The 24,438-nt window shown below is 36.8% G+C and overlaps 2 long non-coding RNA genes and 1 pseudogene across 3 annotated transcripts in view; all 3 read left to right on the top strand.

Moving 5' to 3' along the window:
* The window catches only part of LOC114323137 (polyadenylate-binding protein RBP47B'-like), a 56,796-nt pseudogene extending 47,331 nt beyond the window's left edge, over positions 1-9,465 (top strand). Inside the window, exons 5-8 of the transcript XR_014340847.1 lie at positions 6,411-6,487; positions 6,543-6,673; positions 7,015-7,113; positions 9,298-9,465. The product of XR_014340847.1 is annotated as a polyadenylate-binding protein RBP47B'-like (transcript). The remainder of the gene's footprint in view (positions 1-6,410; positions 6,488-6,542; positions 6,674-7,014; positions 7,114-9,297) is intronic.
* Positions 9,466-9,850: 385 nt separating this feature from the next.
* Positions 9,851-17,234, top strand: LOC145798935 (uncharacterized). Its single transcript, XR_014340848.1, has 3 exons — positions 9,851-9,971; positions 16,796-16,893; positions 17,197-17,234. It is a non-coding gene; the product is annotated as an uncharacterized LOC145798935 (long non-coding RNA).
* Positions 17,235-20,316: 3,082 nt separating this feature from the next.
* Positions 20,317-22,143, top strand: LOC145798934 (uncharacterized). The gene is made up of 2 exons (XR_014340846.1): positions 20,317-21,563; positions 21,905-22,143. It is a non-coding gene; the product is annotated as an uncharacterized LOC145798934 (long non-coding RNA).
* Positions 22,144-24,438: the final 2,295 nt, after the last annotated feature.

Genomic DNA, 24,438 nt, shown 5'->3' with positions numbered 1-24,438 from the left:
AATAAAATAATTAATGTGTATTAAAATAAAAATATTTATAAAAAAATTAAAAAAATTTCTGTGTCCCCTGCCGTGTCTATGTCCCCATTTTTTAGAAATTGACGTGTCCCGTGTCCGTGTCCGTATTAGTGTCCGTGCTTCATAGGTTGCATATTTTATTACCTTGGAATAAATCATTCATATATTTGATATTATAATAAATTTATAAAGATATAATTTTTTAACATGTCTCAAGTGTCGTGCCTTGCCTTTTTGTTTTTATTTTTATTATAAAAAACGTCATGTCCACGCCATGTGCACAAGAATGTTTGACTAGAAGTTAAAAATGAAGCTTGGAAAATGATGCACATGATTGCTCCTGATTTTAACTTTAAAATGCTTATTTATTTAAAAACTTGGCAAAACAATAAGAATGCTCTGCATATTGATGTCAATGGATAATAGATATGCTGAGCTCCCTGAACACATATATATCACAGTTGAGTGACTTGTCATTATCGTGAAAAAAATTTGAAGTAATATTGAGAACTATGTGAAATTTATGATGAAACTTAAAGGTAGTAAAACTGTAAAGGACAAGTACAATTATCAGTGACAAAGCAACAACTTGGATATTGACGTGCAAATGATGGAATAATAAAGAAGCTAAAGAGATTAAAAGAAGCGACATATACTAGAGCAAAATGTTGAACCTACTAATAAAATTGATGTACCAATAGTAAGATGTTTGAAACAATATAAATACTGAAGCTTGGGTAACCATTTATAAATGAAGATTAGGGTTTACAAGAAAGACAATTACAAGATGATCCCTAAGGGCATAAAATGATTACAGACCCTAGTGTAACTTTCGGCTAATATAATATGCTAACACTCCCCCTCAAGCTGGTGCGAAGATATCTCTCATGCCCAGCTGGCCTAATATGTCATGAAATGGTTTATTCCCAACCCCCTTGGTGAGAATGTCAGCAAGTTGTTCACCAGACTGGACAAAAGGAGTACAAATGGTACCACTAGTGAGTTTCTCCTTAATGAAGTGGCGATCAATCTCAACATGTTTTGTCCTGTCATGTTGAACTGGATTGTGAGCGATGTTGATGGCGGCCTTATTATCACAGTATAACCGCATGGAGTCCGTCTGATCAATACCTAGATCACTCAACAATAACTTGATCCATAAAAGTTCACACACACCTTGTGCCATAGCTCTAAACTCAGCTTCTGCACTTGACCTGGCAACCACATTCTGTTTCTTACTCCTCCAAGTAACTAGGTTGCCGCCAACAAATGTGCAATACCCTGAAGTTGATCTCCTATCAGTTACTGACCCAGCCCAGTCAGCATCTGTATAGGCTTCTCCACGAAGATGATCATACTTTGAAAAATACAGACCCTTACCAGGAGCAGACTTCAAATACCTCAAGATTCTCATGACAGCCTCAAAGTGAATCTGATGAGGAGCATGCATAAACTGACTAACTACACTGACAGCAACAACAATATCAGGACGGGAGTGAGATAGGTAAATGAGCTTACCCACTAATCGTTGATAGCTCCCCCTATCCACAACTTCTCCTCCTTCATCATCCCCCAATTTCTGATTGGGTTCCAATGGGGTGGCACATGCCTTGCAGCCAAGCATCCCAGTTTCCTTCAACAGGTCAAGCACATATTTTCTCTGTGAGATAAATATCCCATCCTTAGAGCGAGCAACTTCAATTCCCAGAAAATACTTCAAGCTTCCCAAGTCTTTGATTTCAAACTCTTTAGTTAAATATTTCTTCAACAGAGGTATTTTCCCACTATCATTGCCTGTAAGAACTATGTCATCTACATAAACAATAAGTGCTGTAGTCTTACCGCGTGAGGAATGTTTCACAAACAATGTGTGATCTGCCTGACTTTGTTTGAACCCATATTTAAGCATAGCTTGAGTGAATCTCTCAAACCAACCCCTTGGAGACTGCTTGAGACCATATAATGACTTCCGAAGTTTGCATACTTTGCCTTCTGTTTGATGATCCTCAAAACCCGGAGGAATGTCCATATATACTTCTTCTTCGAGGTCACCATGGAGAAAAGCATTCTTAACATCAAATTGATAAAGCGGCCAATCTAGATTAGCTGCTAGAGAGAGAAGTATTCTGACTGAATTCATTTTAGCCACGGGTGCGAAGGTCTCCTGATAATCAATGCCATATGTCTGAGTAGACCCTTTTGCTACAAGTCTTGCCTTGTAGCGCTCAATAGACCCATCTACTTTGTGTTTCACAGTATATACCCATTTACATCCCACAGGTCGTTTGCCCGTAGGTAACTCAATCAATTCCCAAGTGCCATTCTTCCTAAGTGCTTTCATTTCCTCAATCATGGCTAGTTTCCACTCAGAGGTAACAAGAGCATCCTGAAAATGGTTAGGAATGCTAACAGAGGAAATATTAGACACAAACGCTCTATATGAGGATGACAAATGAGAGTATGATACAAACTGTGAGATAGGATGTTGAGTACAAGATCTCACACCCTTCCTCTTGGCAATAGGAACATCAAGATCAATGGACTCAAGAGATTCAAAGTTACCTAGACTCTCATCAGAAGCAGGAGATGGCAGTGGAGTAGCAGAAACGGTCCCGTGTATCCAGTTAACTTGTTTTCTGTCTATGTCCCGGACATAAACATGCCCGTCCTTATTCTTGGTGACAGTGGGTTCTATAGTCCCAGTAGAAGAGGGGGGTGCAAGAACAACTGGTTCCACCATAGGAAGCACAGCAGTAGAGGGTGGTGCAAGAACAACTGGTTCCACCATAGGAGGCACAAGACTCACTTCACACCAAGGCTCCCCCGGAAATGAGGACGGTGACACCGGAGAGGACAAGAAATAGGACTGGGACTCAAAGAAAGTGACATCCATGGACACAAACCACTTACGAGAAGAAGGGTGGTAACATTTATACCCCTTTTGAGTGAGAGAGTAACCAAGGAAAACACACTTGAGGAAGCGAGGGTCCAACTTACCACGAGAGGGAGAGTGATTATGGACAAAACATACACAACCAAATATTTTGGGAGGAATAGAAAACAAGGACGGAGAACCGAGGAGGACACGAAGCGGAGCCTGTTTGTCCAAGACCTGGGTGGGGAGACGATTAATAAGATGGGCAGCGGTGAGAACAGCGTCGCCCCAATAGGGCCGAGGCACATTCATAAAAAAACACATGCACCGAGCCATGTCAAGAAGATGTCGATTCTTGCGTTCGGCCATCCCATTTTGTTGAGGGGTATTGGTGCAAGAGGTCTGATGGATAATGCCATGAGTAGAGAAATATTGTCCTAACCCAAAATTTATGTATTCCCCGCCATTATCAGAACGAAATATTTTGATAGTGGCCCCAAACTGAGTACAAATCATCTTATGAAAAGTGCGAAACACAGAGAAAACCTCACTCTTATCTTTCATGAGATACACCCAAGTAGCACGAGAAAAATCATCAATAAATGCAACAAACCAGCGGTGACCTTTCACAGACAGAACACGAGAGGGACCCCAAACATCAGAATGTATTAATGAAAAAGGAACGAAGCTTTTATTCGAACTGGGAGCAAAAGAAGCTCTATGTTGTTTTCCAAGTTGACAAGACTCACAAAGAAAGTCAGACACATGATGATTTGCGAAACTAGAAGGAAATAAATGCTTAAGTAAATGAAATGAGGGATGCCCAAGACGCCGATGCCACAGCCATAAATCAGCGGGGATAGTAGAAGACGTGGTGAAAGAATAAGCAAGTTTGTCCGGTTGATCTAGGAAGTAGAGACCATTTTCTGCACTACCACTGCCAATCGTCCTCCCCATGACAAGGTCCTGAAAAAGACAATGATCAGGAAAAAACGTCACACTACAATTCAAATCCTGGGTAAGACGACTTAAGGATAACATATTAACAGAAAACTTGGGAACATGGAGAACAGAAGATAGATATATGGTAGGAGTGACTTGGACTAAACCTTTTCCAGAAATGGAAGAAACAGTACCATCGGCAATCCTAACTTTGTCCTGACCTGAAGAGGGCTTATAGACAGAGAAAAGATCAGAGGAGCCAGACATATGATCTGAGGCACCAGAATCAATAATCCAAGGCAAAGATTTATGACACAGGAAAGCACAAGGAGAAGATGCTAAGTTACCTGAGCGGGCAAAGGACGAGGAAGCGGTACTGAGAGCAGTAGAAGATCGGCGGTCCAACAATTGGCGCAAAGCATCCTCCAGCTCAGTATCAGAAGCTTGGGTAACAGAAGTAGAATTAGAATCAAGAGTATCAACGACACTAGACTGATGAGCCCGGGAATAGGAACCACGTCCTCTAGATTGGCTTGACCGACCTCCTCGAGAACCAGACCGATCACCTCGACCCCCGGATGGAGTCCCATGAAGCTTCCAACACGTCTCACGAGTATGCCGCGGCTTCTTGCAATAATCACATAATACAGACTCTTTAGCAGCAGACGGAGGAGGCAGGCTGAGGCCATCTCGAGGAGTAGACAGTAATGCAGAACGGTCAGTAGAGACAGGGGACATCATAGCAGACCGGCGACTCTCCTCATTCTGTACATAGGCAAATGCCTCCTGAAGTGAAGGAAGAGTGTCCATACTCAGAACTCGACCCCTAACTGGATCATACTCTACATTTAGGCCAGCCAAAAATTTAAAGACCCGTTCCCGTGCGATGAACTTCTTGTACCCGATAGAATCAGTAGGGCAAACGGGCTTATAGTCTTCCAGGTGGTCAAGGCATTTCTAGCCGTTGGTGAGGAAAGTGAAGTACTGAAGAACAATCTGCTCTCCCTGAAGTGAGCTCTCAATAGAGCGGCGCAACTCAAATGCCTGTGAAAAATTCCCTTTGCGGGAATAGGTAACAGCCACAGCCTCCCAAACGTTCTGGGCAGTCTCCATAGACAAGTAGCCCTCACCAAGTTCTGGAACCATCGAATGGATAAGCCAACTCATAATCAAAGAGTCGGTAATCTCCCATTGGTCATAACCTGAGTCAGTGGTACTAGGTGCCTTTATCCTGCCATCAACATACCCCATCTTCCCTATGCTCTTCAAAAACATAGTCAAACTTTGAGACCATGCTAGGTAGTTCTGACCATTAAATAGAGAGGTGGTGATTTTCAAACTAGGGTTGGGGTTCTCAGTCATGGTAGTAGGTAGAATGGGACTCTCACTCTTTGGTGTTTGAGAAGAAGGGGACACACTGGTGGAATCTGTCATGGATACAATACTACCGAACCCGCAATAAAACTAGTGGCAATCACAAACCCGGAAGGTGGTAGTGAGATAACAGGCACAATGACCACTATAAAGCCATAACAAAATTAAGAAACCATTTATATATATATATATATATATTGATTTATTTATGTATACATGTATTGGTACAGTGTGATATATATATTTATATATACCAGGCTATATCAGGATATATATATATTTATATGTACTAGGGTGTGATACAAAGGAGAGGCTATATCATACCAAACAGTGGACGAGAGTGAGAGTATATCAGAGATCGACGATTGATGAAGGCGACAGAGGAGCTGAGGACGACGAGTGACGAAGCTGAGCGACGAGCTGAGGACGACGAGAGCGATGAAGACGAGCGACGAACGGCTGGAGGAGATCGACGAGCTGAGGAGCTGAGACGAAGACGAAGACGAAGCAGATGATCCAACGGCTGATGAAGACGAAGCGGAGTGACGATGGTGACTGAAGATCGACCCAGCAGATGATCCAACTAGGTACGTTTTGAACCCTAACCCTAGAGGTGGAGCTCTGATACCATGAAGCTTGGGTAACTAGCTTAGGGTATGATAGAATATCACCCTCTATTTATAAATGAAGATTAGGGTTTACAAGAAAGACAATTACAAGATGATCCCTGAGGGCATAAAATGATTACAGACCCTAGTGTAACTTTCGGCTAATATAATATGCTAACACTTTCGGCTAATATAATATGCTAACAAATACAGTATGTTCAAGAAGTAAATGTTTTGTTGGCAATATGAAATGATATCTTGGTATGTTGTGATGTTTGTTGTTAATATTTTGATAATATCAAGGATGTAATGTTGTATTGGTCAATGGCTTGATCTATCAATGGAGAATCAACAATTTGAGAGCACAGGGATAACAATCTTTCCATTTTCCATATGTATTGGATAATTGTTTTTTTGAAAAGCAAATATATTTTGGATGTATTAATACATATATACACATATTTACTACATATTAAAATTCCTTGTATAAGAAAAAAGCTGGACTTCCAGATGCATAATTCTCACTCTTTGTTGATTTTTTAGTACTTTGATTTATCAAGACGAATGTGCACTAATCTTACATTTTTTGGTAGCTTTATATCCACCTCTAGCTTACACACCAGCAGTGCAGACAATTCCAGTGGATAATGATATTAATAACACTTTTTGAGTTATTTATGCTTTATAAGTTTCATTTTTTTCTCTAATGCATTTTTATCTTGCAGGTTTTTATTGGAAACCTGGATCCCAATGTCACAGAAGAGGAACTGAGGAAAATATTTTTGCAGTTTGGGGAAATTATCTATGTGAAGATCCCCACATCAAGAGGATGTGGTTTTGTGCAGTTTACAGCTAGGTTTGTTAGGCTTGTGGAATTTCTATTTGAATCGTTGGAAAAATTTAAAACGATAAGTTGAAAATATGAAAGATGTCTTGATTTATGTTCTCTCCCAACGAAACATTTTTTTTCCCTTTACTTATCTCCTCTCTCTCTCTCTCACTCTCTCTGGGATGGGGATGGATATATATTTTCTGTTTAATTTGACCATATGGTAATTGAGTTAAGTTCATGACTTTATGGTCTCTTGTCCATTTTTCCCATGATATCTTGCTTTATTGTATAAACTTTACGTAATCCCACTTATTTGACCTCCCTATATATTGTCTTATCATATTGCTTTATATTTCTTTGTGCAGGGCATCTGCTGAAGAAGCAATCCAAAGGATGCAGGGAACAATGATCGGTCAACAAGCTGTCCACACCTTTCTTGGGGCAGGAGCCCAACAGCTAAACAGGTGAATCTTTTTTTTAGAATGCTCTAGTATAGTATATTGGCATGGCAGTAATGGAGGAAGGAACTAAATATCGTTCTTGTAGACGTGATTCATTGAATTCACAAGAACAACCTTGAATTGACAAAGAAAATAAAAGAGAATCTGAAAATAATATTGATTGAATGAATAAGTTACTCATGATGTAGGCTTTACGCATGTATTTATAATAACCTAAACCTAGTACATGTAGAATAAGTAATTCTAAAATAAACTAAGAAATTTTAAATTATTACAAACTAGGAAATCTAAGAGAATAATCCTAGTCAAAATTAAATTTCAAAATAATAAAAATATAAAAAAAATTGATATTCTTGTTTTACATCATTCTCTCCCTTTAAAAAAAAAAAAAAAAACACACCTTGCCCTCGAGTTACTATGGATCAAGACAACTTCATACGTTTGAGCTTGTCTGCATCTATCTTATAGTTAAGGATAATCTTTCACATATTTCAATTTGAAAGAGTGTAACTCCTCTTGGGATGATTGTTGAATGCATATGTTGCATAAAGGATACTTGCTCCCATCTATGTGCATTCTCTCATGGTTCTTTCAGAAAAGGACGATTCTTTGAATTCTTAAATAACTTACATAAGCAATTTTGGCATCTTCTTAAAAACCCTTCTTTTCATTAGTTCGGTCAAGGGCGTAAACTTTAGTAGGTCAAGGCAAATAACTAAGAGCACAGTCAAAAATTGGATGCACACCTTTGTTTTTAATTGCACTGCCCAATAATACAAAAACAAACTCCTGCGCTGTGGTAACCCTCCAATTTTCCTCCGTAATTAAGCCATCAGTTGGTGAATAATTTGAACTACATAATTTGATCTCATCTTGCAATTTGACAATTTTTTTTTTTTTTTTTTTGACGAATCTTCACTTTCCATAACAGGACTTCCAACTTTTGCAATAATGTCTTGGATTTTTTCTTGGTATACTTTCAAGACTTTTTCTTCATTTATTTCTTGGACATGAGACAATATAGATTTGTCTTCAAATGTAAGCTCTTCAAGGATAGTTTCGACATAAGTATTAATAGTATGGTGCTTAGGCTTGTATTTTTCCTCCAATAATTGCTTATAATTCCATGGCAAAAAATTCTCCATTATACACCTTTTCATTCTTGACCATGAACGAATACGCGCCTTGCCTTGTTGCTCTCTTGATGATTGCAAATCTAACTACCACCATAGCGCAGGACCTGTAAGCTTTGATAACACATACCTCTACTTTTATTTGTTTAGAATTTTCATATTTCAATATATATATATATATATATATATCTAGTATCCAATCTAGAATATCTTAAAATATTCACCATCACCAAATTTAGGTAAATTTTCATAATACCTATAATCTCAATGATAAGAAAAGTTCCTGAGGTTTGGTTACGACCTGTCCGAAGGCAACCATGGTTATGAACTGCCCCTCGGGAAGACGTCGCTCCTACACCAATTGACACAGTGGTAATGGAGGAAGGAACTAATTATCATTCTAGTAGACAACGTGGGCTTGATATCATTCTAGAGTAGATGTTGATTTATTGAATCCATAGGAACAACCTTGAATCCACAAAGAAAATGAAACAGAAACTCTTTGAAAATAATATTGATTAAAAGAATAAGTTACTCATGGCTGTAAGCTTATGCATGCATTTATATTAAACTAAACCTAATACTTGTAGAATAAGTAATTCTAAAATAAACTAGAAAACGGAACTTAATACAAACTAGGAAATCAAGAGAATAAGAAACTAAAAACTCTAGACTATTTAACATACTCGTAGTCAAAAATCTAATAGCAAAATAATAAAATAAAAATATAAAATTCTAAAACTTTTGTTCTGCTACATTGCTCTTTCTAGGATTGTCTTTATGAGAGATTCAGCCAGAAGAATTTATCCTTTCCTACTGTTGCTTTAAATTTGATGCTCTATGTCAAAGCCAGAAAGGACATTATTAGGGGTCATGATTTTCATAAAGGTATTGACATCGTCATGATTTGACTGTTGTTTGGCAGTCATGATTAGTATGTAATGAGGTGTAATTGAAAAGAAACTCTTTCTTTTTGCCAAATGCTGTTTCTGGTCTCTAAAAGAATATTCAATTTATGCTAATTACTATACAATTTTTTGATACTATGTTGTAGGACTTACCTGGTGTCTGTAGTCAGCAAGCAGATCCAAGTCAATGGAGCAGCACCTATTATGGTTACGGACAAGGTTATGATGCCTATGGTTATGGGACTACGCATGATCCTTCATTATATGCATATGGTGCATACCCTGGTTGCGCGCAGTACCCTCAACAGGTATGATGCTTTTAAAGAACATTGTTTTTTCCCTTTTGCTGGATGTGCTGCCCAGATTGTTCCACAACCTAGGTGACATACAACTGGACTGTTTTTTGATGCCTTATTTGTAGGAAAGTTAATTTTTTTGCAGACCCTGTTTTTCATCTATTATATACTTAGCTGTGGAACAATTAAAAGCATTGTAGGACACACAGACCAAAACTATTAAACCTTGTTTTTGCTCGCATTTCTGTAATGAGAATATTTTAAGAAGAAAAGGAAGTGTTCAACTCAGAATTGGGAATTTTTTTAGACATTGGATGGCCGGAGCCAAAAAAACGAAGGGAAACAAAAACAACTAAACTAACACCTCTTCTCATGGTTTCATTACCCAAAGCATCCCAACCAGCTACAGTTAAATCGAGAGGGGCTGTTTTCTCAATATTTGCGACCTGATTGATAGATGAGGAAATAGCTTCCTTGGACAATAGATCTGCGCACCGTCTAGCTTCTCTCCAAACCAACACCAGGTGACACTGCTGTTCTTTACGCACGATCTCTGCAATGTTGTTGCAAGTATTATAATTGGGTTTCATCAAGTGCAGTTGCTGAATTGCCTTGAATCTCTGCCAAATCCGTCTCAAGACTCTCAAATCTCAACAATTACCTGATGATAACAGTTTTAGTTTTTAGATTCATTCCTTCATTAATTTCTTACTGTCCTGATAGCTAAGGGGTTTTTATTTACACAGATTTAGGGACCTTTGCCTTTCCTTCCATCAAAAAGAGAAGAGATGATCAATGTGCCGTCTTCTATTGATGTGATCATGATCTTCCTGAAATTCTTAATTGGGTATCAGTTGTGGAACCACCGGGATTCTTCATGGTCACCCTTCCTTGACACAACATCTTTTATGTTTGTTAGTTTTTGAAAAAAAAAATTTGAACCTTCATTTATCATCCTTTTATGTAAAGGACCTAATATTAATAACTTCTGCTTCAGTATCTAACCAGTAGTCTCTACAAAGTTGTTGCCGAAATTGTGGCGCCAAGACCAAGAAACCTATCCCAATTTCAGATGACCAAATAGCTTCTTAGGAAATCAAATCTCAGATTTCATGTGGAATTACAGTTGGTGAATCCCAGAATCGTATTGAAAGTGGACATGGAAATAAAGTTTGTGAACATTTTAATTCAGGATTTTTACTTTACTTTTAGGCTGTGTTTGGATTATGCATTTGAGGAGGGATTTGCGAAGGAAAAGGAAAAGTGGAGGGAAATGTTAATAAAATATAAGCTCTTTCTTTTCTCTCAGCACATAAATGATCCAAACACAGACTTATGCAAGCATGTGATTTTGGGGCTAGAGGGAAAGTGTTTGCCTTTCTGTGTATGTACTTGTTACTTTTCTTTGTCTTGTGATGGTGCTTGAAGCATTGACATGATATCTGCCAAGTTTGCCACTTCATCCCTGCTTTGTACAGTTGGTGATGCTTTATGTAGGCTTCTGTGAAAACCAAATGATCTCAAAGGGAGTTTTATGCTAAGGGAAAGTGATCTATGTAAATAGAACTTGCAATTTTGCAGACAAGTTGTTGTATATGAAGCTTGATGTACCATTTTCTTTCTTGCATTCTTATTTGTTCTTACATAGCCTCAAGTTTGATAGTTAACCTCAGTGTTTTGAGTTATTTCTGCCTGTAGCCTGATTGGCATCTATTCTAGGTTTTATGACTATGTTTTGAGTTATTTCTGAAGCTCCAGCTGGAATGAGGAATTTCCGCTCAGTGTGGTGATTCCTTGTAGGCTGGCTGTGAGGGAAGCATGATAAAAGTTTCAGCTCTGGTAGGAAGGATGAAGAGTGAGGATATACCTTGCTCTTTTTTCTCGCTCCCCCTTTCTCATAATTACCTAATCGCCAATTTTTTTTGTTGATAAATCAGAGGAAAAACCTAATCTTCATTAGCTATCTGATTATCTTTAATCTCATGACTTGGATGGAGGAAGATGAACTCTTAATTAGTACACAGGATTTTTTATGAATCGTTGAAGCCATTAGTTGTGAACATGTATTTGTGAGAATATATTGTATATATGGCATGTTGTGTATATATAGCATGATTGTGTAAATAGGAATTAGTTTGTATTTCCTTTTTCGGTCATAGATTTAGAGCTGTATAACCTGATGAACTCTTTGTAAATTGCTACAATTCAATATACATAAAAGCTTTTATGATTCTTACATGGTATCAGAGCAAGGTTTGAAACCCTCGCCTCCCTCAAATCTTTTCTGGTTCGTTTGAATTTTTTGGTTCTGCTTTTTGAATTTGTGCAACCCATCTGAGCTTGAATCGCAATCTATCAAGTTGTGAATCATCTGAGTTTGAATTGCACTCCCCATATCACGGTTCTCTAGTTCGTCTGGTTGTTCAGTCGTCTTTAGTCATTTGCTTTGACCCTCTCTCAAGGTTCTGAAAAGCGGTTGCGGTCGCCGTAACGGTGGTGGTGGTGCGGGTGTGGTTGCGGTTGAAGGGTGTAAAGGCCGTAGCGTAATGGTTGCGGTAACCGAAACCGTAAATTTTTTTTATTTTTCGCACAATTTGAAAAAAACTCACCGATATGCATATTTTTTTTCCATGATCATATTTATTGAGTTTAAAATAAATATTGATCAATTTTTGTAAATTTTTAAGTATGATCAAATATATTTCATATTTTTAAATCATTATAAACTGATTTTTTTACATTTTATTTTAATAATTAATGACTTTATATTATACAAAAAATTAATCACTAACTATTATATACAAGATAAATAATGACAAAAGTAAGAAAATAAATAAGAGCCTAAATATATATATAACATATACATATTTTAACCAAGCCAAATAGATAATGATCGCACTTATTTTTATTATTATTATTTTCAAACAATATATAGATAGACACACAAACAAAATGGTTGAATGATAGCAGCTGAATAGAATAACATAGGTCTTACAGCTCCAACAAATCAATAACATGTTCTTCATCTTCCCTCTTCTCTCTCTCTCTCTCTCTCTCTCTTGCTCCTCCATCTTCTCTCTTTATCTTCTTTCTTCTCTCTATCCCTCTTCTCCCATTTTCAGCTTTGTTTTTGTGTGTTTTTTTCGAAAGAAGTAGTTCGGAACCGTTACGTAACGGTACTTAACAGGCCGTTACGGCTGTTACGGCACCGTTACGACCGCTATGGCAGCTGCTACGGTTGACACACCTATGAATCTCAATCACATTACAAAAGCGTCTGTAATGGGTGGCGGTAACTACCACAACCATTACGTAACGGCGTTACGTAACGGTTGCGGCCGCTTTTTAAAACTCTGCCCTCTCTGGTTCGTTGTTCATCCTGGACCTCACGACATATCTTTCTCTTGTCTATTCGTTGGTTGCCTTCGACGTGGTTAGATTCGTCATCTGTTCGTGATTGTTGATCTTCGATCACTGGTTCCACTCGTAGTTCATTGTTTGTGCAATCGCCTCTCACGCCGAAGGGTTTGACTAAAGTGACTCGCCTTTTCTCTCTGTTTGACCCATCGGGATCTCAGTTTCATTGTTTGCTTGGGGTTCTGGAGTTTCTCCTTTATTACGTTTTGACCACAGTTTGTATCTCTGGTTTTGGTTAGACCCATTTGACTTCCAATATTATGAGTGTATTCATAAACAAGAAGGGGCCATTGGCATCAGATGAGTGTGCCTTCTGCCATCAGAGGGTTCATTGGAAGTATCATTGTCCCAAGAAGGGATGTTTGTCTGCCTTATTTTCTCAGCAGTTTTTGATCCAGTTATGCGCCCTTTCTCCGAATATTTTTCAGCCTCCTGTCGGTTCTATTGCATCTGCTCCGGTTCCTGATCCTGACTTGTCTTCCTTGAGTGCTCAGATTAATCTGCTTCAGCATATACTGTCTGACTCCCAATCATCGCCGTCTGCCTCCATTGTTTCCTCTCTTCATTCAGGTTTGCTTGGGTCTTCTTTAGGTATTTCTTCGTTTGTCTAGATTTTTGACTATAGTGCCTCTTATCATATAACTCTTCATCTCCCTTTACTTTAAAATTGTACTTCTCGTCCCTTTCCTATTATTGTCAATGCTGCTAATGGGTCTGGTATGTCTGTTATATCTATTGAGTCTATCCTACCATCTGCTATGTCTGCTATCTCTATTCTATCTGTCTTTTATATTCCTCAGTTATCAGTCAGCTTGATGCCTCTGGTTTTGATGTTATCTTTTCTTCTTCTATCTGTTCTGTGTAGGATCGGATGTCTAAACAGTAGATTGAGACTGGCCGTAGAGTTGGAGACCGTAGTGGAGAGCTTGCATCTGCCGATAGCAACCTCTCAGACTGCATTTTCCTCTTTTCAATTAGATTCTCTATCTAGTCCTTTCTACTTGTGGCATTATAGATTAGGGCATTTGTCTGCTGAGCGCTTACGGTCTTTAGCTCAGTCGGGTATATTAGATAAAATTTCTCTTAGTGGACTTACTGAATGTCGAGGGTGTAAAGTTGCCATAATGACAGCTTTATCTTTTCATAAAAGTACTTATATATCTGATACACTATTTTCTTTAGTTCATACTGATGTTTGGAGCCCTTCTCCTGTTCTTACCAAAGGGGGTTTTGCATACTATGTGTCTTTTGTTGATGACTGCACCCGTTAGACTTGGGTTTATCTTATGACTCATAAGTTTGACTTCTACTAGATATACTGTATTTTTCAATCTATGGTCACTACACAGTTTGGGTCTATTATCAAATTGTTGTTTGTCTGACTTGGGTGGGGAATACTTTAAAACTAAATTCTGTGAATACTTGGCCAAATTGGGTGCCATTCACCAAACTTCTTGTATTGATATATCTGCCCAAAATGGTCGAGTTGAGCGTGAATACTGTCATCTTCTTGAGACAACTAGGTCTCTCCTCTCTGTCCCCGTTCTGGCTCCGTTTTGCGGTGAAGCAGTTCTTACTGTTGCTTTTCTTCTCAACCGTATGCCTACCCCCCTTTTTTCTGGTCGGTCTCCTTATGTGGCTCTGTTTTCTCAACTCCTAACTACTCTCTCCTTTATATGTTTGGGTCTGCTTGTTTTGTCCTTTTACCTTGTAAAGATAGGACCAAACTTAGTGTCCGGTCTATCCTATGTATCTTTTTGGGTTATAGTCTCACTCAAAAAAGTTATTGCTGTTATAACTCTGTTTCCCATTGCCTTTATGTCTCCCGCCATGTTGCATTTCTCAAATGTCTACTTTACTTTCAGCTTCCTCCTCTCACCACCCCAATTTCCAAAGAGAATTTGGTTTTTATTTATGCATTTCCTTCTGAGGTCTTGTCTGATGAGTACATCTCCACTGTTCTTCCTGAGTTTGTTCCATCTTCTCCTCCTGCTTCACCACTATTCGGCTTCTTCTCCTCCTCCGTTGTTAGTTTATTCTTGTTGAACGGCTCCTCCTCCGCCAATTGTCTCTACTCTTGCTGTTGATCCTCCTGCTTTTGACTACTCTGATCCTACTGCACACCGATATCTTACTCGTGAGCATCGTCTTCCAAACAGGTTGGGTTGGTCTAATACATGTTTTTCTGCTTCCTATCGTACTTTTTTGTCTGTTATTCATTCTTTTTCAAAACCTCAGTCTTGCAGGGAGGCCTGTTAGGATCCTAATTGGGTTCAAGCTATGGAGGATGAGTTGTTTTCCTTGCAAAAGACTAACACTTGGGAGTTGGTTCCTTTGCCCACTGGCAAGAATCTTGTTGGTTGCAAATGAGTCTATAAAGTCAAGACTCATTCTGATGATTCTCTCGAGCGATACAAAACTCGCTTGGTTGCTAAGGGTTTCTCGCAGGAGTATGGTATTGATTATGAGGAGACATTTGTCCCTATTGCCAAGATGACTACTGCCCACACCTTGACTTCTGTTGCTGTTGTTCGACATTGGCCTCTCTATCAGATGGACGTTAAGAATGCTTTTCTTAACGGTCATCTCATTGAGGAGATCTACATGCGCCCTCCCCCTGGCCTTCTCCACTCCTCTGGGCAGGTTTGTCACCTTTGGTGTGCTCTGTATGGTTTGAAGCAATCTCCTTATGCTTGGTATGATCGCTTTCAGACTGTTGTTACTGAGCTTGGGTTTTATCTTTTTGCTTTCGACTCTGCTTTGTTTCTGAGACATACCTCGGCTGATTTTGTTGCTCTCTTACTCTATGTGGATGATATGATCATTATTGGCTCTGACTCCTCTGGGTCCATTGCGGTATATTTTTGGTATTAAGGTTGCCTCTTCTCCAAAGGGCTATTTTCTGTCTCAGGCTAAGTATGCTAATGAGGTTATTTACCGTGCTGGTCTTACTGATACTAAGGTTTTTGATACCCTTATTGAGCTTAATGTGAAACTCAACTCTATTGATGGTGTCCCTCTAGATGATTTCACTTTCTATCGCAAGCTTGTGGATTGTTTAGTTTATTTGACTGTCACTCGCCCTGATCTTGCTTATGTTGTTCATGTGGTCAGTCAATTCGTTTCTGTTCGCTCTACCCATTGGGTTGCTTTGGTTTGCGTTCTTCGCTATATTTGGGGTACCATCTTTCAGGGCTTACTGTTGTCCTCTACTTCCGCTTTAGACTTGGTGGCCTATGCTGATTCCGATTGGACTTGTGATGTTAATAATCGCAAGTCCACCTCTGGTTCCTGTATGTTTCTTGGCGATTCCTTAATCTCTTGGAAAAGTAAGAAATAAACTATAGTTACTCGCTCTACCGCCGAAGCTGAGTGCCGTGCTATGGCTCATGCTACTGCTGAGCTTGTTTGGCTTCGTTGTCTTCTCTCTAATTTGGGTGTATCTCAGTCTTCTCCGACCTCTCTCTATTGTGACAACCGCAGTGCTATTCAGATTGCCCACAATACTGTCTTCCATGAATGGACGAAATACATTTGAAATTGATTGTCACTTTGTCCGACAGCATATGCTATCTAGCTTTATCTCGCTTCCTTTCGTTTCCTCGGCTTTGCAACTTACGGACTTCTTCACCAAGCCTCACACTACCGCTCGGTTTCAGTTTCTTCTTAGCAAACTCTCAGTGTTTTTTGCTAAAACACCTTGAGTTTGAATGGGGGTGTGAGAATATATTGTATATATGGCATGTTGTGTATATATGGCATGATTGTGTAAATAGGAATTAGTTTGTATTTCCTTTTTGTCATAGATTTAGGACTATATAAACTGATGAACTCTTTGTAAATTACTACAATTCAATATACAGAAAAGCTTTCAAGATTCTGACAGTATTTTGTTGTCACTATTGATTGAATATCGTTATGGCCATTTTAGGTTGAAGGTTCTCAAGAAATGGCCTCCATGTCAGGTGCTGTCCCGGCTGTGGAACAAAGGGAGGAATATGATCCTTTGGCTACACCAGATGTTGACAAGTAAAACTCCTCTCCTTCCTCCCTAGACTGACATATTTAGCTGCTATACTGTTCGGTCCAAGTTATATAGCTGCATATATCTTTTATTTTTTATTTTTTGAATATCTGTGCCAGTGTGTTTGGTGCAATTATAGCATAAATAAGCTGGGGGAAAAAAAAAATAAAAGAGTTGATTATTGGGAAGCAAAGGGAGAGATGCTTTTAGTTTCTGCTTTTTGATTATCAACTTTCAGTTTGCTAGAAGTTGCACCAAATAATTGATTTCTTGACCAACCACTGATAATAATCAATATTTGTTTGTAGGTTGAATGCTGCTTACCTTGCCGTCCATGGAAGTGCCATTTTGGGCCGGCCCATGTGGCAGAGAACCTCATCACTCTCACAGCAAGCATAGGCTCCTATGGAAGCACCTATTTTATTTGTCAGTCTCTAATTGGTTTTTGGTGTGCTAATGTGACGGAAAGAAAGACAATCATTAGCAAGATAACTGCAGTTCCAAAGGGGAATCCTGGTAAATTCTGCTTTTGTACATGATGTTCTGCCGCAAAAGGGATTTCCTCTTCTGGTTGCAGCAGTCAACAAAAACATAGGAAAGCAGATCAATTCTATGGCATAAATCTTGAAGTCATTTCTAGATTGTTGTGACATGACATTTTGATTTGTAGTACAAATAGAAGAGAATGATATGTTGCTTTCTTTCAAGTAGACTGAGTTCAGAAGTCTCATCTCTGAGATACATTATTGACTTTTAAAAATGTTGAATTCCTTTTGGTTGGATCTTAAAAAGTTTGTTTGTATTCCTGAATATCTGGTGCATGCATTTCTCAAGTCATGGCTGACTACTTGTACAACATCCCGTCCCACACTTGGGCTTGGTTAGGTTTACGCGCTTTAAAGCCGAGAGGGTGTAGTCCAAGCAGACAATATTGTTATGATTCATTCTTGGGCTTGGTTAGGTTTACGAGCTTTAAAGCCGAAAGGATGCTTTAAAGACGAGAGGGTGTAGTCCAAGCAGACAATATTGTTATGATTCATTCTTGGGCTTGGTTAGGTTTACGCGCTTTAAAGCCGAACGGGTGTAGTCCAAGCAGACAATATTGTTATGATTCATTCAGGATGAGGATGTTACAATTTGCCTCTTGGGCATTCCAAGATGCACATCAGTATTACCACATGTACTCGAGCATTCTGGTAGTGAAGCAGAAACAGATTTGAAGGGAATCGATTTAGGTGTATATTTTGGCTGGCTTATCAGGCCTCTACCTTCCAAAGAATTTATTTATTTATTTATTCTGCGGATCAAATAAATAAATAAATAAAGATTTTGAGAAAAGCTTTTGATTTTTTGATTTTTGATTTTTGTCATTTTACTAATTTGCATTCTTGTTCTGTGTTCTTTTCTTGGAAAAGAGTGGGATATGCAATAGTTAGCAATGTTTATGGGCTGTTTTGGTTCCTAAGATTTTAGCTAGAAAGTAAAAAAAAATTCAACTCATACAAAAAAATTAAAAGATTTATTCCCATTTATTCTTTTTTCTTTTTTTTTTTTGGGTTTAAAGTTGAAAAATTATTTATAAATATTGTAATTTTTTTCTTCTCATGTTTTAGTTATAAAGTTATTAAAAATGGTAAAATATAAATGCATCTCTTGAGATTTGTTTAAAATATGGATTTGGCTTTGTGGTTTGAAAAATTATAGATATTTTTTTGTTAGAATTTTTTATATAACAAAATTAATTGAAAAATAAAGTTCCTAACTATATTCTTATACAATAATAAAATTATTTAAATTATTAATTGAAATATATTTCTAATATTATTAAAAAAATATTAATTAACATGATGATTTATTAACAAAAGTAACCATTTGTTATGAAATACGACATTTCAAGGGGCGGATGTAATTTTTAGAACAATAGAAGGCAATTAGTATTTTAAACAAATCTTAAGGGATATATTTATAATTTAAATTTATTAAAAAATTCAATTTTTAGTGACGAGGTTTAAATATTACTTGATTTTGGTACTAGAGACGAGAAGCATCATGTGTAGTGATGCTTGATACTATTTAGGAGAATGGTAAAGAATCAGAATTTTAGATCCATAAACAATGATGTGCTAAAGGAAATTGAACCTTATATTGTTGAACGGATAACAAATAAAAAATTAATATCTACCATCTTACATCATTATGCGTCAAATTGTGAAAATTTCTTGTGAGTTTCAAATATTTTTTTTATTATTCCTCAATCATCAATTTTAATGTTGTGATTGAATCATAAATTTATAAAAGACATAAAAGAAAATAAGACAACAAGGAAGAGAAGTTAAATTTATTTTCTTGGTTATTTCCTTTTTCTTGATAAATCTAAGAAACCAATCATAGCATAAAAGTAGATTTAACTGATGAGTTTGTCGCATTCCCACGATTTCTACCTGACTTGCTCTCCTTTCGTATCCCTCTTTTTATTACATCATCAGGGAGAGCATCATTTAGATAGTTTTGTATAAGTTTTAGCCTTTTGGAACTTTCGTTTTGGAAAAATGCTTGGTGATGGAATGACTCGAATGTATGAAAACGATATTGTTTTATCTTCAAAATGATACTATTTTGACATATTCGAATCATTCGAACCATAAATTTTCGAATCACTAAGGCCAAGTTTGACATCTTCAAAAAAAATCTAAAAAGTCAAAAAGTCACTATCTTATTTAAGTCACATCATCTTATTTAAGTTACATCACCTCTCTATCACATCACTTCAAACCCAACCTATACCCAACCCATATTTCATAAAAAATTAAAAAATACACTTATTTAGGACAATCCAAACAACCCCTAAACATTACTGTTTATTTTGATTTGTGTTTAGGTTACTTTAGATTGTAGGGCTAAATTAATTAGAACTCGTAGACTTGCTTCTAGGAATCTTGAACATCTCAAACTTCTCATGGGCGGTCCGACCCTTTTGGGGGTTAAGACAATTTTGTAATAAAGTTTTGTTAATATATATTTTTACAACACTGGTGCATACCCCCAGTGGGGTCGCACCCCCAGTGAGGTGTCGCGCCCTCACTGGCTGAAACTTTTAAAAAAAAAAAAAAAACGAACAAACAATTTTTTTTTGGCCCAATAATGGAGTGCCACCTCACTGGGGGTCGACCCTCAGTGGGTGTATGAGGCATTTTTCATATTTTTAATTAATAATTTTTCTTGTTCTTAATACATCTTTTTTAATATCAAGTTATTGGAATAACTAGATTCATATTTTCAATTAGACATTTATAATTTATGTATTTATAAATAAAACTAACACAATGTACAAAAAAAAATATAAGATTAAAATCTATTAAATTATAAAAGTATAGAGAACAACGGAACCTGATTTATAAGTCAAAAAGTTCAACAAATGGTTATACGAGTTTTTTTTTTTTTATAATAATCTAAAAATATAAACAACTTAGAAAATTGACCAACTTTTCAAATTATTTGGGAAAATAATCTGTTTTTTAAAATCGCATTTTGAAAATGCAATATCTTAATGAAGTCCATGTCATCATAAATTGTATTTTCAACCTGCGATTTCAAAATGCAATTTAAAGGTGAATGCGATTTCAAGATGAAATTATATGTTGAAAATGTAATTCCAATTTAAAATTATATTTTCAAAATGCGATTTTAAAAGTAGGTTAATTTTCTAAATAGTTTGAAAAGTAGGTCAATTCTCTAAATTATTTTTTTTTTTTAGAATATTTGATGGAAAAAAAAAACCCCCATGGTTATCCTTTTATTGCCTGACAAATAAATCACCCAAGATCCAACAGTTCTAACATTCACAATTTATAATATTTTAGTTTAAAATACATTAAAAATAATTTATTTTATTATAAAATATATATCTATAACATATATTAAAGCAGATAAGAGTGGTGTAACATAGTGTCACAATTGAATCTAACACATATAAATTCCCGAATATAACCTTGTGCTGCAAATAGAATAGCAGATGAACTAAGTCACCGCTTGAAGAACAACTGAGATGTATACGTGTGCTGTGTTTGGGTAGGATTCTTTACGTGTGCTAGGTGCAGCCAACCCCGGATTACACATGTGCTTCACAACCGACTTTCCAGCCAATAGGAAGCCACCATTTGTTATGTTCCTATCCTCCTTGATCGGTGCTCCCTATTCCTCAATTCATGGTTTAGGTGACATGCATGTACATGTTCGTATGCATGCGCACACATACACACACATATATATATATATATATATATATATATATTTGTGTATGTGGTGGAGGGAGGCAGTTTTACACCCTGTAGTTTTCAATTTTTTAGGTTTGCCAATGTTCATGTCTTGGTGTTTGTTAGTATAGAAAAACTTTGTACACATGTGTTTGATGATATGCCCATAAGAAAACTTATTATGTTTTAAGTGGTGGTGTGTTTTTATCTTTCTCCTCCTGGCCTCTTATTCCTTTTGTCGGTTTGAATAGGTTGGTTGGATTTTGTTGGAGTTGGGGCCAGAAGGTATGGAATCAAACCTTGTGTTGAGTTTAGTGAGCAACTATGACAGCTTTGGAGCATGGAAACAGTATGTGAAGTAAACCACAAATAAAGGGCAATACTTAACACCTGTTGTTTAAGGATATTACAACCATGTTAAGGTAATTAATAAAAAAAAGGTCAAATCCTCTGTTTTTACTCTATTCCATGTGATTGTAAGAGAAGAGGCAAAGTTCATCTCTAATTTAAATAAGTACACCATGTATAGGTCTAAATTTTTGTTGTAGTAAGGTGTTTCAAAACTTGAAGTGAGGTAGAATCTTTGTTGGGTGCTTGTCCACATGTTTAAATTTTGGGTACAATTTTGAGTAGTTTTTCTTGAGTATGTAGCACAATTGGCCATGCCTTTGAGGTGTATGATATTTGGCCTGAGACAACTTTGCTTTAATTCTTTGCCTATGAAAATCATGCTGACTCTATAGTTCTTGCAAATTTCATGCAGGGTCTATGAATAATAAAGAAAAAAAGGAAGGAACACGGCAAGGTAAGCTAGATTTCATAAAGTTGTCATGGTTTTCTCTTCAAAATCCTATTTAAAGAGTTAAAGCTTCCACAACATGTCTACTTTTTTTTTCTGCCTTTGTTGCTCATCATATACTGTTAAAATTTGTTGTCAATTAGTGCTTTGAATGTGTCGATATTTTACACATAATTAAATCAATTGTTGTATACTTTCGGACAGTCGGCAACCCTTTGCCTCTTAGGATGGCTAATTTGGAATTTTTTTTTAATTAACAATATATAACCAATAAATATGGTAACTAAAACACATGATATGTATGGGAGATTCACTAATCGATGTGAGACCGTTTAATATTGTGTTTAATTGATAAATGTAATTAAACCTTAAAAAAAAGAAAAAAAGAAGAAGAGAGTTTTCCACTAATCATTCTCAAATAAGAGTTTGCCGAATTAAAGTCTCAATCTCAGACTCAGTCCAAGTAAAGATCCAATGATGTATCTGTAGAGACAACAAAAGTTACATATTGTTATTCCTTGTATCTATCAATAGTTGCCCACTTATCATACACTCCATTCATGTTTGCATATGCAATGATTTGATTCCCAATTATTAAGAAAGCTCCAATTATTAACAAAGCTACACTCCACTCATTGTGATCTTGAACATCATCTCGCAGTCCTAATATTTGTTGCCATACAAATCATCGCCATAATCATGTCCATGTTCATCAATTACCCATCAATCACCACATCTGCTCTTTGGTTTGGATTGCTCCACCCTTAATTTTTCTGTCTTCTTTTTCTCATTAGTTGGTTATATATTATGTGCCATATTATTTTCTTTTTCTATTCTTTGCTGACCGAGCTTTGTTAGGATATGAGGAGGATGGGTTAATTTGGTGGGCCTTTAGTTATGGTTGCTAGGGGAGGGGTCAGGAAGAGAGTGTCTGGTTTTGTTTTGAAGGGTCCTTCATCCTTTAGCTTTTTAGAGGAGAGAGTAGAAAACCAGAGTCCAGAGTTTCTTCAATAATTAATTACACAATGGTCCTTTTTGAAGTGAGACGAGTAGGGCATTTTTGGTTCAGTAAGTTGAGATTATCTGTGGTTCCACTAACTGTGTAGTTGTTCCATTTTCCTGTTGGTTGCTGTCATTTTAGGAAACCTTAATTTGCATTGTGAATCATGATGATTTTATGTTATTCTTTCTGTAGTTTTCCCATTTTGCATGGGTCCAAACAGATAGAAAATCTGGGGGGCTTGGTGATCTAAAGTATCCATTGATTTTTGATTTTACCAAATCAATTTCAAAATCCTATGGTGTGTTGATTCCGGATCAGATATGCTCTTTCTAATTTTTTTGCAATTGTTTGATCTTTCTTTCGTAACTTTGCCCTCACTTCATCCTACAAAATATATATTTTTTCCATCTTTATCATAAGTTATTAGAAATAAGCTAAACTCTTTCAAGGGTTAGTAAAGATAAGAGGGGAGTTGAGGATTCATGAGTTCGGATTAGCTTAGGACAGATTTGGCAGACTATGTTGTGGTTATGAGTTTGGATTAGCTTAGAACAGATTTGACAGACTCTTTCTGGAGTTCGATGGTTTTCTTTTCTGTGGTCTTATGAGTTTGGTTTATATATATTGTTGGGACCATAAAACTATATGGAGCTTCTTATAACGAGACTGATGATTGGGCGAAGTGGTACATATTTGGGTAAACAAGAGTGGTGGCTAAAAATCATGCTGATAGCAATTATAAGCTAGCCAAGGATTGCCTTCTATTAGAGGTCTTTTTAGTCTCAATATATCCTCATTAGCTCAATTTATTCTTCTTTGACTGCATGAGCAATCTTAAGGCTCCTTTTTTTCTTTTTTTTTGTTCATTTTAATTTTAAAGATAGACTTGGGCTGGGTTTAAGGAGCAATCTTTGTTTCACTACTGCCGCTTTATCTTGCATATCCATTCTCATGAAATCGTGCATGTTCACTGGCAGTTGGTTCAGATCAAATAGCATTAGAAAGTAGTATTCATTTTTCTCTCCAGTGGCTTTATACTAAACCGAGTGAGACTAAGATGGTGAGTTCTATGATTTGATAATTGTAGCTCTGTTTTTGACTTAACAATAACCTATTATGTCTCTGTTTTGTGTACCATTTTATGTATCTATAAAGGTGCTGGATATACTAGTTTGATGATGGGTTATTTACATAGAGACCCCCTAAACTATCACTTTGTGCCCTCAATTAGGGACAAATAATGTACATCAAAATTCAGAACATTGAAAAACGATTTCCGCTATAATGGAGTTTAAATGCTCAAAAATCTGACTCTAGTGCAGATAACTAGCATATTAGCATATATAATTAAGATGGCCAACGTATTCGCTTTATTTTTGCCTATGAATGATCCACAATTCTTAAATCATGTTCTCTGGTTCAATATTTGACAATTTCGCTTGCCATTTCAATTTATCAAATAAAATTTATAGAAGTTAATGACAATGTGTCGTGT

The sequence above is a fragment of the Camellia sinensis genome, chromosome 9 (assembly GCF_055761805.1).
Source record: "Camellia sinensis isolate YWXY chromosome 9, ASM5576180v1, whole genome shotgun sequence".
Taxonomy (NCBI): Eukaryota; Viridiplantae; Streptophyta; class Magnoliopsida; order Ericales; family Theaceae; genus Camellia; species Camellia sinensis.
Note: the sequence above shows the minus strand (reverse complement) of the source record. Positions and strands in the feature narration are given on the sequence as shown.